Source organism: Cavia porcellus, unplaced genomic scaffold (assembly GCF_034190915.1).
Source record: "Cavia porcellus strain 051 isolate PalLab524CR breed Dunkin Hartley unplaced genomic scaffold, mCavPor4.1 scaffold_9, whole genome shotgun sequence".
NCBI lineage: Eukaryota > Metazoa > Chordata > Mammalia > Rodentia > Caviidae > Cavia > Cavia porcellus.
In genome coordinates, this window is record NW_026947492.1 from 9,988,369 (window position 1) to 10,004,656 (window position 16,288).

General features: G+C 51.4%; 1 protein-coding gene across 3 annotated transcripts in view; it reads right to left on the bottom strand.

The window, feature by feature from the left end:
- Fxyd6 (FXYD domain containing ion transport regulator 6) overlaps positions 1-15,974 on the bottom strand; it is a 33,452-nt gene extending 17,478 nt beyond the window's left edge. Inside the window, exons 1-2 of one of the 3 annotated variants that reach the window (XM_063255852.1) lie at positions 15,567-15,693; positions 7,143-7,235 (exon numbers count right to left, since the gene is read on the bottom strand). The gene's annotated coding sequence lies outside the window, so the exon portion shown is untranslated. Of the gene's footprint in view, positions 1-7,142; positions 7,236-15,159; positions 15,183-15,566 lie in introns of those variants that run through there. The other 2 variants (XM_063255853.1, XM_063255851.1) reach the window with 2 other exon arrangements.
- Positions 15,975-16,288: the final 314 nt, after the last annotated feature.

Below are 16,288 nucleotides of genomic sequence, written 5' to 3' on the forward strand. Positions count from 1 at the left end.
AGAGGAGAGCGTAATCAGAAAAGTTTCTCTGGTGATTATGTTTCCATACTGAGTCGCATAATTTCACTTAATTGCTGGGTAAAAGCTGCTTGGAAAGAGAAGCTTACTAGCTGATGATATAGCAACATGGTGTATTATTTCCGAGGCCATGCAGCATGAGGTCGATCCAAATACCTGGTTCCATTGTACCAATAACTCAGAAACAACCTCCCTTTACAAGGCAGAGGATCCAAGTTACAGTGAAACTTCATTATCCCGTGTTCATGCCTCCCTTCCTGCTGCCAAAGCCTCGCGAGCCTTTCCCCAAGGCACCTGCTTGCTTTTCTGCAGGCTCAGCCCATGAACAACATGAACAGTGGTCACATGGCCTGGGTCGTAGGAGGATGCTCCAAAGAGAGTTAAGGACCTCACTCCTGACAGGGATACCCAGGGACACTTTCACTGGGTCACAGAATGCCTGGGCCCCATGGCTTAGGCTGCTTACCCAAAGCCATTATTACAAGCTGCGGGGGGGGTATGATTTAGCCCACAGTGTCTTTACATCTTTGCAACAAAGATGGTGTTACAAGCCTTCACTGTGTATAAATGCAGCATAGCCAACATGTAATGTTTAGCAGGGGCACCTGGCATCACAGAATGCCAAAGTGGGTTAGAACGACTGAGATGAAGGCTCTGGCTTTCATTTGGGACAACTGAGTCCCAGAGGGAAGCTACAGCCCATCGGACAGGTGCATGCTGTAGGGAGCCATTGAAGCTGGAGATCGATCACATGTGTGGGGCTAAAGCAAGACCAGCCCTGAAAACACAGAGGGCCCAAAACAAGCCACCTAAACAAGCTGTTCCAGCTCCATGAAGGCGAGGGGCCCAGGCCGGCCATGCAAACAAGTTGCTAGGCAGCGGGGTTGAAATTGCCATCATCCTTCTGAGTGTATAAATAAACGTGCTAGAGTGGTTGAGCAGTCTGTTCTCTATCAGGAGAGAGGGCTCTGCCTCTTTACCTTGTCATCCTCTGTGGTCCTTCACCCCAGGAACCTCAAGATTAGTGCAGATCACAGCACACGGCCTGGCCCAGGACACTAGCCTCCACTCCTGTGTGCTCTTTGATGTGCCGGGGTCGGCAGGTGGTCACACCAGGGATGGTGGAGCAAACAGCTGAGGGTACCTGGGGCAGCCCCGCCAGAGCCAGCTTAGAAGATAAGGTCCTGCAGGGCTGGGTGGTGGCTGCCCGAAGAGAAAGACAGGAGAAAAGGAATGGACAGACTCCTTTCATTAGCAGATGACCTTTGATCGGAGATGCTCACCATGGCTTCAAGGACAGGGAGAGACGGCATCATGTCAGGAAAGGCCTTCCAGAAGCATGGAGCCCAGCTCCTCACTCTCACACAGGGCGGCAATGCTAAGTAGGCCTCGGGAAGGCTCGGGCCAGTCCCATCTCTGAATTGTTTTGCTTGACACTAGTAGATTGGACTAACCCCCTACTTTCCTTCCAGCTGTAAGACGTGGTGATTTCTCAGGGAGATAAAGATCCTGCTTTCTGCGGGACACCTGTGCCAGTTTTAGTCCTGAGATTATCATCACCTGTGGCCGTCATCACCCTGGCCTTACACTATTCACATCCACGCTATGTAACAGCCACCTACACCAGCTGTACCGCGTGATGCAGGTGAGAACTGGCCAGGAGGGGGAGGCAGAGAAGGGACCAGGAGAGGGTACTGGTGTGTGTAAGACCTGCCCTTCCCGCAGTTCAGCTCAGTGACCAGCACCTGCCCTCCTACGGGAGATGGGGCTCCCTTTCTGCCGTCTGCGAAGAGGAGACTCGGGGTACACACAACACCGGCAAACAGCAATGCTTCTCCTTTCCACCGCTACCATTCCCCGCCCCTCCTTCATTTCCCCTTTTCTGGGAAGTGAGGAAGCCACTCAGAGGCAGAGGCCCGGAAAGGGGCCCTAGTGACCGCCCACGTTTTCCATCTCTTCCTCTTCGCTGTGTCCCCTACCCAACCGGAGGACACCGCAGAGGCACAGGGAGGCTTCAGCCCACGGCTGACACAAGCTTCCCTGCCGCTGCCTCCTCCCACCCCAGTCCACAGCCGAGTCACTCAGGGCCGCACACAGGTGACACAGTGAGGGCTTCCTTGGTGGGAGAAGCAGAGGGCGGTGACACTGACCAACGCTAAAGAAAGCCCCTCAGAGAGACACACAAGCAAGACAGCAGACATGACACACAGAGGCAGGAAACCCAGGAAGAGCAAAATGGAAAAGGACTTGGAAAGTGAAGCGGGAGAGAGGCCACCAAAGGCACAAGAGGCTGCAAGAGGGATGGGGTGGCCCAGAGCCAATGCTCCCAGGAAGAGCTAACCCAGAAAAGCACAAAGAAAACACACGGAGGGGGAGCTCACAAAGACAAAAGAAAATCTTCCTGAGAGCGAGTAACGTCAAACAAGCCTCCACGCGGTCACCGGAGCAAGGTCCAGGCCCACAAACCTGGGCAGCTCCAGCGGCCTCTCCTTGGTCCCTCCGCTCCAGGACACAGTGATCCTCCAAACAGCAAAGAAAAGAAAACCCACCCAGGTGGCGTCTGAAGAGGAAGAGCCATCAGCAGCTGCGGCTCCCGGGAAGCAATGGCTCAGACTGCTCCCAGCTGTTGGGAGGCTGCCGAGGCGGCCAGAAGCCTGCAGAGCCCCCACGGAGGCCCAGCCCTCCGGTCCTCAGGTGTCACTTGGCTCAGCATGTCCAACCTTCCTCCTCCCTGGAGAAGCCACTGCCATCCACGAGGGCCCCCTCGGTGTGCCTAAGAGGTGGCCTGGGCTACACAGGTGAGGCCATGAGGACTTCTGCAGAGCGAGGGGCTGTTCCTAAGGTGGCCCCAGTCCGCTGGTCTCCTTGGGTTCGGGCAAGTTATACCAGGATGGGGACTCTTGTCCCTCAGCCCTGGACCTTTCAGTCTCCCATGACTGTCAAAAGGGGAGCACCTGGCTTAGCACATCCCTACCCCGCGGGACTCCTGTTTCCTCTCATGGTGGTTGAGGCAATGGCGTCCCAGGGTGCTGTCCCTAGAGCTGCCAGACAGCTGCCACAGTTATTAATGACAATAATACCACCAGACACGGGTGAGACATCCTGTCCGCCAAGCAATGCACAGGAATCAGCTCAAAGAACACCACAACTGTGTGTGACGTTGTGGTCAAGGCCATGTTCCCTGTTTCAACACAGAAGGCTCAGAGTTAGGTTACTGCTCAAGGTCCCACCAATAGCAGCACACCTAGGACTGTCACCTAATTCTGTTGATTCCAAACACTGTAGGCTCTCTACTCTTCCTTGCTGCCTCCCTGCAGGTGTGGCAATGTACATGGACAAAGGACAATAAAAATAGTAATCTTAAGTTATTCCTGGGATGCAAGGATGGTTCAGCATACAAAAATCAACTAAACAAAGGCAAGGCAGGAGGCATCGCGATTCTGACTTGAAATTATACTACAAAGCTACTATGATAAAAACAGCATGGTACTGGGAAAAATAAAAACAGGCCCAAGGATCAGTGGAACTGGTTAGAAGATACAGAACAACTCCAAACATACTCAGCCACTTTATCTTTTACCAAATACCTTCACTGGAAGAAAGATAGCCTCTTTAATAAATGGTGCTGGGAAAACTGGCTTTGTATATACCACAGATTAAAACCAGACCCTTATCTTTCACCATGCAGTAAACAAAAACTGAAATGGATCAAAGATCTAAATATTAAAACAGAAATACTAAATCTGCTGAAAGACAGAATAGGCAGAGCTCTTGAAGACATTGGTGTAGCCAAAGGCTTTATGAACAAAACTTTAGGTGCACAAGAACTATTACAAAGAGTCAGCTGGGATCTCATCTTATTAAAAAAGCTTTTGCACAGGGGGATTTAGCTCAGCGGTTCAGTGCCTGCCTGGCAAGTGCAAGGTCCTGAGTTCGATTCCCGGTACCAATTAAAGAAACAAAAAAGCTTTTGCACAGCAAAAGAAACCACCAACAGAGTGAAGAGACAACCCACAGAGTGGAAAAAATTTTTGTCAGCTATACCTCAAAGGACTAATATCTAGAATATATAAAGAACTTAAAAAACAGAACTCCCCAAAATTCAAAGACTCAACCCAAAAATGAGCATGTGAAATGAACAGACACTTCTCAGATGTAGAAATACAAACGGCAATAAACATATGAAAAATGTTCAGCATCACTGGTCATTCAAGAGATGCAAATTAAAACCATCCCGAGATTCCACCTCACTCCAAAAAGAATAGCTATTGTCAAGAAATCAACCGATAACAAATGCTGGAGGGGCTGTGGGGAAAAAGGCACCCTTCTCCCTGAGTGTAGATCAGTGCAACTATTGTGGAAATCAGTGTGGAGATTCCGCAAAAGACTAAAACTAAAGGTTCCATTCAACCCAGCTATTCCCCTTCTGGATATGCTCCTGAAAGAATCAGAAGCATCCTCCCCATGCACACCCATGTTTACAGTGACACAGTTTCTAATAGCCAAATCTTGGAAACAGTCCAACTGATGAATGATGTGGGGTGTTTTGTCTGTTTATTTTCTGTCTGCCTGAGACAAGGTCTCTCCATGTAGCTCAGGATGGCCTTGAGCTCACTTTGTAAACAGACCAGCCTCAATCTCATAAGGATCCTTCTCCCTCAGCCTCCCACATGCTGGGACTATAGGCATGTGCCACCCTGCCCGGTAGGATTTTTTAAAAATATATAACAGAGTATTACTCTGCCATAAAGAAAGATAAGCCTTAGACATTTCTAGTTAAATGGATGCACCTTGAGGCCACACCCTTAAGAGAAATAAATAAGATACCTATGTTCAAAAGTGTAAATATGGAGCAAAATGTGTAACAGATACTGGGAAATGGGAAGAACATGTTCAAAGCAGAAGGGGAACAAGGGAGAGGGAGGGGGAAGGACAAGAAAAAAATAATAGAAGGAAAAATGGAAATCAGGCTTTTGTAAATAAGGAAGGGAAGAGGGGTTGAAGGGAGGCGAGCAGAATCGGGAAAAAAGCAGCAGCACGATGCACGGGTTCAAATTCCCTGTGATGAATGTGATCACTGTGTGTATCTGAAGTGTACCAATAAAGTTTCGCCAGCATGGTGACACCCATCTGAGGTCCCAACACTTGGAAGGCTGAGGAGGAGGAGTTTGAGAGCAGCCGAGGCTACACAGTGAGTTCAAAGCCAGCTTGCACTACGTAGTGAGATCTTGACTCAAAAAAAGTTTTTAAAAATCAATCTAATATACTATAACTAATCAAATGTTGCCCAAAATACATAGCTGTGTCAACTGGTTCAGAAAAAGTACCCGCAAAATTCAACGTCCTCTCCTGGTGTAGACACTCAACAAATAAGGCCTCGAAGGAAGCTGCCGTAACCTGATTCGAGCCACACAGAGGCATCTCTGGTGAAGCCCGGGAGTGAGAGCCTGAAACTTTTCCTCCAGCGATGGCGAAGGAGCCCCTTTCACTGCTGCTGTTCAGCATGGCGGGGAAGCTCCACCCGGGGCAATTCGACAAGAAAAACACAGCAAATGCAAACTGGAAAACAAGCAAAATCATGCTTGCTCAAATACTATCATCTTCCACACAGCAAACTCTAAAGATGACACATACGCACACAGATTCTTGGGATAAATGAATTCAGCAAAGTAGCAGGATACAAAGTCAACAGACGAAGCTCAGTGTTCGTTTGGGGAAAAGTGAATGAAATGGAAACTACGCAAGTAATTCCATTTATCACAGAACCAAAAAGGGTGAGATACTTAGAAATTAACCAAGAAACTGAAAACTTGTGCAATGTGAACTATAAAATATTTCTTTAAAAATAAAAGAAGACAGGGCTGGGGATTTAGCTCAACGGCATAAGCACCTGCCTTGCAAGCAGGTAGTTGTGAGTTCAATCCCTGGTACCGATAAAAAGGAAAAAGACAAAAAAAAAAAAAAGAAAGAAGACATAAATGAATGGTGAGACATCCATGTTCCGGACTGGAACACGGTATTGTTAAGATGTCAATAATAAGCCAGACGTGGTGGTGCATGCTGCTACTCCCGGCCCTCTGGGAGGCTGGAGCAGGAAGACCACAAGCTCAAGCCTTGCCTGTTCAAATAAGTGGCCTAGCAAGACCGTGTGTCAAAAAGGGCTGGGGATGTATAAGGGCCCTGGGATGAATTCCCAGTGCCGCCAGAAAAAAAGCCAATACTATCCCTATATGATCTATATATGTAATACGATTCTTATGAAAATCACAATGAATTTTTGTCTCTGAAAATTCACATGGACTCCCAAGAGATTTAACAAAGCTAAGACAATCCTGAAAATGCAGAATGAAGTTTCCAAAATTCTTGATGTTAAAACTTGCTACAAAGCTGCAGTAATCAAAACAGCATGGTACCAACACATAGAGATAAAACCAATTGAATAGAACAGAATAGAATCCAGAAATAAACCCTCACATACAAAGTCAAATGATTTTTTTTAACAGGGTGCCAAGACCAACTAATGCAAAAAGATAGCCTTTATAAAAGTGGTCCTAGGACAATTAGATATCCACGTGCAAAAGAATATAGTTGGACCTTTCTATGTTACCATATACAAAAGTTAATTTACAAGGGCTAAACATAGAACTATAAAATGCTTAAATACATGGCAAAAGCTTCACAATATTGAATTTAGAGCTGATCTCTTAAATGTCAGAACAAAGGCACAGTCAACAAAAGAAAAAATAAACAACTTCATGAAAATGTACCAAGTTTTGTGCACCAAAAGACTATCAATAGAGTAAAAAGACAATCAAAGAATGAGAAAAATACTTGCAAATCATAAATTGGATAAGGGATCGTTCCAGAGACCTCCTAAACTCAACAACAAAAAAATCAACCAGTTCAATTAAAAAATATACAAAGGAATTGAAAAGACATCTCTCCAAAGAAGATACACAAATAGCCAAAAACTCTGAGAAGATTATCAGCATTACTAACAATGAGAGAAATGCACACCAAGACTATACCTCACACACGAAGGCACAGGCTTGTTTAGACTACAGAGAGGCTGGACTCATGGTATACAGTCAAGAGAATCAAAAAAAGGGACTCAACAAGATTACCTGTAGAATCACATTCGGAGCAGCGTTACGCACAACAGCTCAAACACAACCCCAGGGTCCGTCAGTGCATGAACGGGTAAACAAACGTGGCATCTGCAGATAGTGGAATATTGTTCAGCTTTAAAAAAGCAAAGAAATGCTGACATACGTAACACATGGGTGGATCTTAAAGAGATTACACTTAGTGAAGTAAACAATCACAAAACAGCAAACCACTTACCGTGGTACTTACAGTAGTCAAAATCTGAGCTAGAAGGTGGATGGTGTTTGTCAAGAACTCAGGGAAGGAGAAACGGGAGGTTACTGCTTGATGAGCAGTTTTAGTTTTGTAAGAGGAAGAAAGTTCTCATACTGGCTGCCTGGCAATGTGGATTTACTTAAAACTACTGAACTGTAACTTAACAAAGGCCAAGACAATAACTTTTGTTATGGGGGAGGGGTGATATTGGTAGAAAAATAAAATGCTGACCCCCAACTTACAGTCAAGGCTGGCTCATTTGATAGGAGGACAGGCAGAACAAAAAGAAACCAAACTACAGCTTTTGCAACTTTTGGCACGCATCGTGCTTTTCAATTTCCTCTCACACTTTCTTGCCCAGCTCTGCTGCGCCCACTGTGACCCATGGCTGGGGAAGGCTGGGACCCTGCGGCCTCAGGAGGAGCGGGCAGCTGGGGCTTGTCAGCCGTCGCAGGGTTCCAGCTGCTTGGTTATGCTCCATCTCCTCCAGCTGAGCTTCCCCGTCAACGCACACGCCTGGCTCCCTCCTCAGCCTCTGCCTGAGTCGCCGTAGCTGCTGGGCACCCTGCCGCTTGTGCCCAGTGTATCAGTGTGTTTATGCTGGGAGCTGGACCATGTCCCGGAGCAGCTGTCGGTGATCTGGCCACCGGCTCTCGGCTGACAGCGGATGCCGTCAGAACTACACACCAGAGAGCTGGCTGACAAAGTAACTGCCTCAAGGACCAGAGAATCCCAGTCGATCACCAGTGCCGAACTGCACTGCATGGGGAGCGTGAAAAGATGGGGAACAGTGACACATGTGACATGTGGCTGTGGCTCTTTACCTCTGTGACTGTCTTTCTCCAAAACCCATAAACCAGGTCTAATCGTGGGGAAAACATCAGACAAGCCCTAGTGGAGAGCATCCTGCACAGACCGACGGAGGACCTGAGCAGTGCTCCTCGGGTCTGTCACAGCGGAGGAGGAGACATCGTCACCAAGCAGAGCCTAAGGAGACAGATGACCGGACGCAAAGCGGTCTGTGTGGGTCTGACAACAGAAAAGGACATGAGAGCGAGGAAATCTGAATAAAGAATCATCTTAATTAACATAAAATGTATCGATGGTACATCATTAGTTAGAACAGATGTACCACACAGGTAAATGTGAAGAATGCGAAATTGTGCACAGGAAAGAACACTGAAACTCTGTAATATTTGCTCATCTTTAAAATATGAAATCATGCTCAAAAAATAAAGCTCATAGAAAAAAATTTTAAAAGTCAGTTAAAAACCAAAAGCATTGTCCCATCCCATCATTCCCGCATCGGCTCACCTTCCTAACCCAGTGTGAAGCCCGGGGACCTGTTCATGGCATCTGATGCTTCTGAAGTAGCTGGGCATCTTGTTCACAGCCACAGAGCCAGCTGAGGGTTCAAAGTTGCCCTTTAAAACAAGTGCTTTGGGTCTGCATCAGAGCCCACTGATGGATCTACGGCCTCCAGAGGAAAACGTGACCTCTTCCCTCGATATGCATTTTAAATGCCCAGCGAATCAATGCTTAAACATCACTTATTCTGTTTAATAGCCTAACTTGAAAATGGCTGTTCCATCTCCTTACAAAGTACCAGAAAGGAGCTGTTATAATAAACAGGACTCAAGCCTAAGAAAGTTAAAGAGAGCAGAGGTTGGTGACATTCCGACGGGCTTAGGGCTCACACATGGTCCCTGTCGACGCTCTGTCAGTCCCTCTGTGCTGACCACAAGACAGCTAGACAGCCTAAGCTGTCTAGACAGGGCATGGGACCCTGGCCCAGAGCACCGCTGCTGGCCGCTGCCTGGGTGGCCCCTTCCATCTCCAGTCAAGGCAGGGGCCCCCCCCGAGTGGCCCAGGAGCTGGGGTTCTGCCCCAACAGCCCTCATTCATGGTAGTGGGTGTCCTCAAGCCTCAGAGCTGTTTCCCTAGCACACGGATCCAATCCTCCCAGCTGTCCAGGCTGGCTCCCTGATCACACAGCAAGGGCCTTGTTTTAATGGGAGGCATCTTTATCTTCAACAAGGAGTAACGTAAAGGAAATTTGGCCAGATGAAAAACTGCCTGTGAGGGGAAATAAGGCTTTTAGGAAGCAAAGCAAATTCACAAGTGCAGTCTTGAGTTTTAGAAGTGCCCCTGGAGAGACCCCACGCTGGCCCATCAGCGGGCAGGGTGATACACTGTCGCCTCACCTCCACTGCTGACTGTGACAATCTTCAAAGTGTCATCCCAGCCATTCCGTACAGACTTCTGATGTCCACCCTGAGAACGCTGCACAGAGACAGGATGGGCCGCCTCTCACACACGGCCTACCGATGTGAGCTGGCCAGAGTAAGTCAGGGAGCTAGCTGGACCCAGGCTTTCCCTGGCCGGCACGGGTCTTGAGGACCCTGCCCCAGGGAATTTTGGTCCAGATCCAGTGTCTAGAGTGCGGGCGGTCTTGCACAGAAGCCACAAGCACACGCATACACACACACACACACACCACACACGCAGGCTTGGGGGAAGAGACCCAGTGACAGGATCACATCACCCACACACCTGCTGACAGAGGCCCATTCAAGAGAGGACAGAAGAGCAGTTCCAGACACAGAAACCCCAAGCAGCTATCAGGCTGAGGACTCAGAGGCCAGGCGCATTCCATTCTGCCCACAGCCAGACCACAGCACCAGGAGGAGCAGCTGCCCTTCCCTCGCTCGGCCCACCTCTTTGGAAGCACAGCACTAGCCTGCAGGTCCTGGCCATGGGCACTGAGTACGTGCTCACATTACCCTCCAGGGGGAGTGGCAAGCGGACCCACGGGCATGCTCTTTACTTCTAGGTGGAGTCGGGGCTCTTGACTTGACACTATTTGCTTCAGGAAACACTGTCTCTTCAGTTCCCACCTTTTTCCCCAGATTGCCCCAAAACTAAGGCCCACCCTTCTTCATGTTCCACCATGGCTACTGTGCGCATCTATCAAACTATAAACAGACACATTCTCGGCATCTCTGAACCCCAGCTGCTGATCACAGTACCTGCTCTATAAATGTTGGTGAGTGAATCAGTGTTTCAGCATCACTAGCTCTTTAAGTCATAATCCAGTGAACACTCTGAGGATCTATGCAGTGTACTTTTGGCATTTCAGGCATCCTGAGACACTTAAGCACCCCCCAACCCCAGTCCCTCACCTCATTTCTGCCTTTGAGGTCTATGACAAATCCCAAAACACAATTAAGAATCAGCTTCCGTCTGGTGACTTCAGCCCTTAAGCACCTCCTAGACCCTAAATGGGGCTCAACTTCTTCTTTTCAGACTTCACCAAAGGAAGTGGTCATGCCAAAGCGATGAGTGGAAAGAAAGGAATGTCCCCCAGGAACGGTCCGTGTGCACAGGGGGATGAATGGGAGGCAAGGAGGCCGGTGGACGTGCAAGGGGACCCAACACTGCCTGGTGCATAAGGACTCTTCCCAAACACACTCGGTTCATAAGTGCTCACGGGGCTTTCTCCATGGGCCAAGGGGGAAGGGTCAGCGGGAAGAGGCAGCTCTACACGTATCAAAAATGCAGGCACAGACCCTAAGGGGCAGAGCTGTCAGGGGTACGGGAGGAGAAAAGCAGTGCTTATGGGGAATTAAGAAAATTAGCTGCTCAAAAGAAAGCACTTGTCAGGAGCCTCAAAGGATGACTTATCACCAAGGCTATCACTCTAGCAAGAGTGAGATGGACTAGCTATCATAATTGCTATTACAGCAGGTGTAGCTAGTGAGCGTCTACCGCGTGTTAGACACCGTGCTAACACTTTCCAGAGCTCACCCTACTCAGTCTTCACGCTCAGTTGACAGACAAGGCTTCCGGAGACTTAGAAAAGCTGAGAAAACCAGAAAGCACCAGAATCCACGGTAGAACCCAAATCTGTGTGCAACGGCTGCCAATCCCTGCTCCACAGGTAGGAGCAAGAGCACATCCCAGCAGGAAAATGAAGGCTTCAGAGAAGCAGCTGACGTGTGCCTAGCAGCAGCCAGACTCCAGACAGCCTGGAGGGCAGGCACAGTGCCTGCCCTTATTAACCAGCAACAGGGGCCCCCAAGAGGCTGAGACTAGACCTTACCTGCAGCATGGGCTGGGAGGATGCAGGCTGAGAGGCCACCGTGAGGGTCAGGGCAAGTGACATAAAGTAGGCAGGAGGAAGGTGGCTGAGAAAAAAATCAATTGATCCTCCAGAGCAGAAGGGCTCAGCTAATTGGAGACATTGCTCCACAGCAGCACTGAGTCCTGAGACACCTGCAGGGCCAGGGCCAGGGTCAGGGAAGGAACTCGGTAAACATTTGCTAAGGGCTGAATGACTAAATATGAGACCTCAGCCTTTGGTCTCCAATACAGGCTTGCTTTTGCCTCCAACTGGAGTCACTGTCATTCCATCTAGGTACCCCTCAATCTCATCTCTGGACTTGTGCACCCAAATCCAGTATTCTGAGCTGGCATGGAGACATCCCAAGGTTCCACGCGGGTCTAGTCTGGGCCTGAGGGTCCCCACCCTCTTCCTGAACCTCCTCCACTTTCCCTATCTCAGAACAGATAAGATGCTGCCAAATGGCCCAAAGCATTTGTGTCAGCCAGAGATAGCCGGCTTCTTGTCAGGGACAGACAGCCAGGACAGGACACTCTCCCTGCTACCTCTCCAGCTGACCAAGAGCATGCGCCCAGGGTACTTCCTCATCTCCCCCACCCTCACTCTCTCACCTGCACTGTGGCCCCCTCACTTGCATCCTCCCAGCCCCATCCATTTGACGCGCTGATGCTGCACCTGAGATCTAGTCATGTCCAACCTCTTGGAGGCCGTCCCTTGCTGACTGTGGGTCTGGTCCTCTCCAGAGGAGGCACTTTAAAGGCTCCACCCAGCCCAGGAGGGGCCGTCCTTCAAGCTCAAGAGAAGAAATGCAGTCTCCATTCTTCCAACACCACCTGCCCCACTGGGTGAAGGGGGGCCCTTCCGGGGAATAGCCAGAGACTAGTCCCTTTTTTGCTCAGCTCAGCTGTGCCCTGTATTGTGAAATAACTAAGTACAGTTTGGTGCCTGGAGAGAAAAGGGATCTCAGAATTGTGTAATTCACACAAATTTAGAGGAAGATATGGCTTAGAAATCAGGACTCTGAACCTCCATACAGAAACAGGGGTCAAAGATCTTAAAGGCTTTGGTTGCTTGAGTGCTGTCAAGGCCATTTTTAGACTTCACCAGAACCCTGTCTGCAACACCAAGGATATCTGTAGAACAAATATGGTACCCATGTCCTTGGGGCGCTCAGCAGCACAGGGGCAGAGCTGGCTAGACGCAGGCTTCCTGCCCTAGGCTCTCCCGCCCCCCAGCTGTGCTTTCAGGACTGATTTGTTCCTTGCAGAGTTACTGTGGTAGACTTAACAGGAGAGCTCTTAGACAGGGAGTCCCAGGGGCTGCCTGGCCCTGCCTGCCATCCAGATGGTCCTTGACTAAGTCCAAGAGGATGGAGGTGGGGGCAGCATGTGCTCTGATTTATGGGGGAGCGAGGTGGGCTAACTGAAGACTGTGGGGTGTTTCCAGGGTAAGAAACTGTTCCTTCTCCCACCTCTCTTTGCCAAATTATCCACTTTACCTTCCAAGAAAACAAGTTCATTGACCGTCCCCACCCACTAGGGGACCTCACAATGGAGCATCGCAATGGGGCATCAGCTCCAAAAGACTGATGCTAGCACAGAAAGAACACAAGAGATGCTGGTCAGGCACTGTGAGGTCTGCACTCCTGCCTAAGAAACGAAATGGCCTCAACCATTACTTCTGTGCCTCAGTTTCCCCACTTATGTCCTGGCTGGATGCTCCCTCAAGGCTGCTTCTGGTGCTGAGATTCCAAGGTCAGGGGCTGTGTCTCCCTCCCAAGTGTCCCCAGCAATTAACACACAGTAGACACTTAACACAGGTCACTGAACGATTGAATTAAATGGATTCTTCAATAGTCCAAAGGTCAGGTGAAAGCCAGCAAGGAAACTCTTCCCTCAGAGATGCACTGTCTGATGACCATGGAAACCACAAGTCTTGTGGAGTGGCACTGGAGGAGGCCTCTGCCAGCTGCTCCTCTCCTGGGTGCGTGGGTCTGGCTGGAGGCGCCAAGCAGGATGCAAGGAAACAAGGTGAGGAAGAATGGCCTGAACCCCAGACAGGAACCAGTCTCCCTACTTGGCTCTTCTTCCCTCTGAGTCCCGCCTCCCTGCTCTTCCTGCCCTCCTGAGCTCTCTCTCGCTCTGTCCCTCTGCGGGGTGACAGGCCTCCCTTCCCTCTTCAAAGCCTCCTATAGTCTTAATGCCTGGGGACGCCTCAAAATTTCTGGAACTGCAACATGGAGAGATTTCAGTTTTGGTCTTCTCCCAGCCTCTGAAATTTGGCACATAGGAATCCGTGGGGTAAAGGAATCTGGCAGTGTCCCGTTCTGCACCACCTAACCCACCATTCGGAGGCAGGGGTTAGGATTTCCCTTCTGAGCTTTCTGACTCTCTGCACCCTTGGGCACGGAGCACAGGGCTGGATGGGACAGGAAACTGCCCTCTCTTCTTTCCTCAGCCCAGCTAGCCTAGAGACCCATTTAGAAGGTGTGTGTGTGTGTGTGTGTGTGTGTGTACGTGCACATGTGCATGACCTCACGGGCATAAGCGTATCTGCTAGGGAGTGACGTATGTGTTATTGTTAGGGGGCGTGAACACACACAGCATGAGAGTAAGGTGTGAGTGAAGCTTTGTAAGTGGTGGCCTGAGGTGTGGTGGATATGGTATTCATGTGTATGATATATGTGTGTGCATGGCGTGTACGGAAAGGGCGTTGTGTACGACGAGTAGGATGTGTGGGGCGTGTGTGTTAGGACATGTTGACTGTGTGTAACACGCTATGTGTATGTTTTAGGGTTGTTTGGGATATACAGTCTGTATGACAGGGTGGAGTGGGTAAACGGCCACGTCATTTTGGAGTGGGAGCCAGACATCCAGGGTCTCCTCTCCGCACAAGTCAAAGATAACCAGTATCTAGGCAACCATATTGGGGGGGAGGGGAGGCAATATGGAGGTGAGGAATGGGCAGGAAAAGGAGGGAGGCTGAGAATTGGAGTTTCCATGGTAACTACAGGCAGGTCACATGCAAAAGGCCAAGTTCCAAGAGAGATACATACATATACACACGTAATATGAAGGTGGCTGCACCCTGAGAGGGGAGTGGGGGTAGAGGGGGTCCCTTCATGGGGGCCTGGGATGTCCACTGATCCATCTGCAAACCCAGAAAGCAGTGCCCAGCCAGGTATGAAGCCAGGGAGACAAAGGAACAGGAGATAGAGGCCATACCGGTGGGGAGAAGCCTCCAGCAGCCACGGCCCTCACCCCGCCCGCCCCTAGCCCCCACCGCACCCGGGGTCTGGAGGTTGGCAGGGGCCTGGTCAGACCTGTTTCCAAGCAAGGCGGCTCCACCACTTGTATGAGCCAGAGCAGGCGCTGAGAAAGCCAAGCTGCTCTTCCCACGCCCCACCAAACCCCGGGGACACCCAGGGGGTAGGTTCTCCAGGACCAGCCCCGGTGGGCAAAGGCGGAAATGGGCAAATCAGAGCCCACTGGAAAGAAAACAGGGTTGAAGGAGAAACAAGTGATGCAGATACTGACCTGAATCCCCGCGCCCTGGAACCCCAGTGCCTTCGCCTCCGCCCCTCTCTCTGCCCACCACCCGGTCCACACCCCCACCCTGCAAGTTCCATTTTGTATGGCTTTTGTGTCCACACTCACATCCAGCCACGCTGCCCGTGCTCGCGCCCCTGCACCCAACTCGAGTCCACAGCCTCCAAGTAACAAAGGAAAACTCCCCTGAACACGGGGTGGGCGCAGCCCTTTCCCCGCTCTCCTAAGGACCCCGGCCCAGGCTCAGGGCAGCAAGGAGCGCCCCCGCCCCGGCCGCCAGCACCCCCCTGCCCCCGCCTACTCCGCGCCCACCGCCTGCCTCCCTCGGGGCCCTCCCTCGGGCTGCGACGCCCACTCCTTGTTTACATCCCCAAGCCGCCTCCCGCAGCCGGGGCCGGGGCCGGGGGCGACCACACACCCCGCAACACGCAGGCCCGCGCTCCCGCGCTGGGGGGCCGTCCACCCCCCAGCCCCTGCCCCCAGACGGAGCCGGCTCGGCGCCCCCCGCCGCTCACCTGCACGCGCCCGTCCCCTCCGAGCCGATCCCAGGAGGACTCGCCGAGACCCGAGCAGCCGGCAGTGGCGGCTGGGGGCAGGGCGGTGGGCGCGGCCTGCGCTGCCTTCCCGCCTCCCGCTCGGCGGATCGGGGCCGCAGGGGGCGCAGGCTGGGCGCGGGCACGCACGCCGCCCTCCGGCTGCCGGCTGCCGCCCCGCGCGCGCCCTCCGCCCGCGCCCGCGCCCGCGCCCGCGGCCACCTCCCCTCCACGCGCGGGAGCTGGCGCGCGGGAGATTGTCCCAAAGGGCGGCGGAGCTCCGAGAAGCAACAGGAGCCGCCGCCCGCCCCGGAGGCGCGCGGGCGCCGGGCGGATTTGCAGTCAGCTGTTGCGCTGCGCTTCTCCTCCGGTGAGGGTGGGAAGGGAGCCAGACAAACACAGTGCCGGAGCTGGTGTGTCTCCAAATAGTAATCTCAGGGGACAGCAAAATAAAAAGATTCCAGCCTCAGACACGGCAACCCACGTTAATCGGGTGCCTTGGCAATTAAGGGGAGCTTGCTCGGCGCAGCGCGCGAATGGCTTTGTGGTAGGCGCAGGAGCCAGCTCGGCTTGTAGCTGTCATTTTCAGATAAGGCCCTGGGGGCGGTACCCACCCTGAACCAAAGATTTGGCGCCCAGAACGGCCTTTTTGAGCACCGCCAAACCCTGTCCCTGCCAGAGAACAGTGCATGTTGCCTCTACTC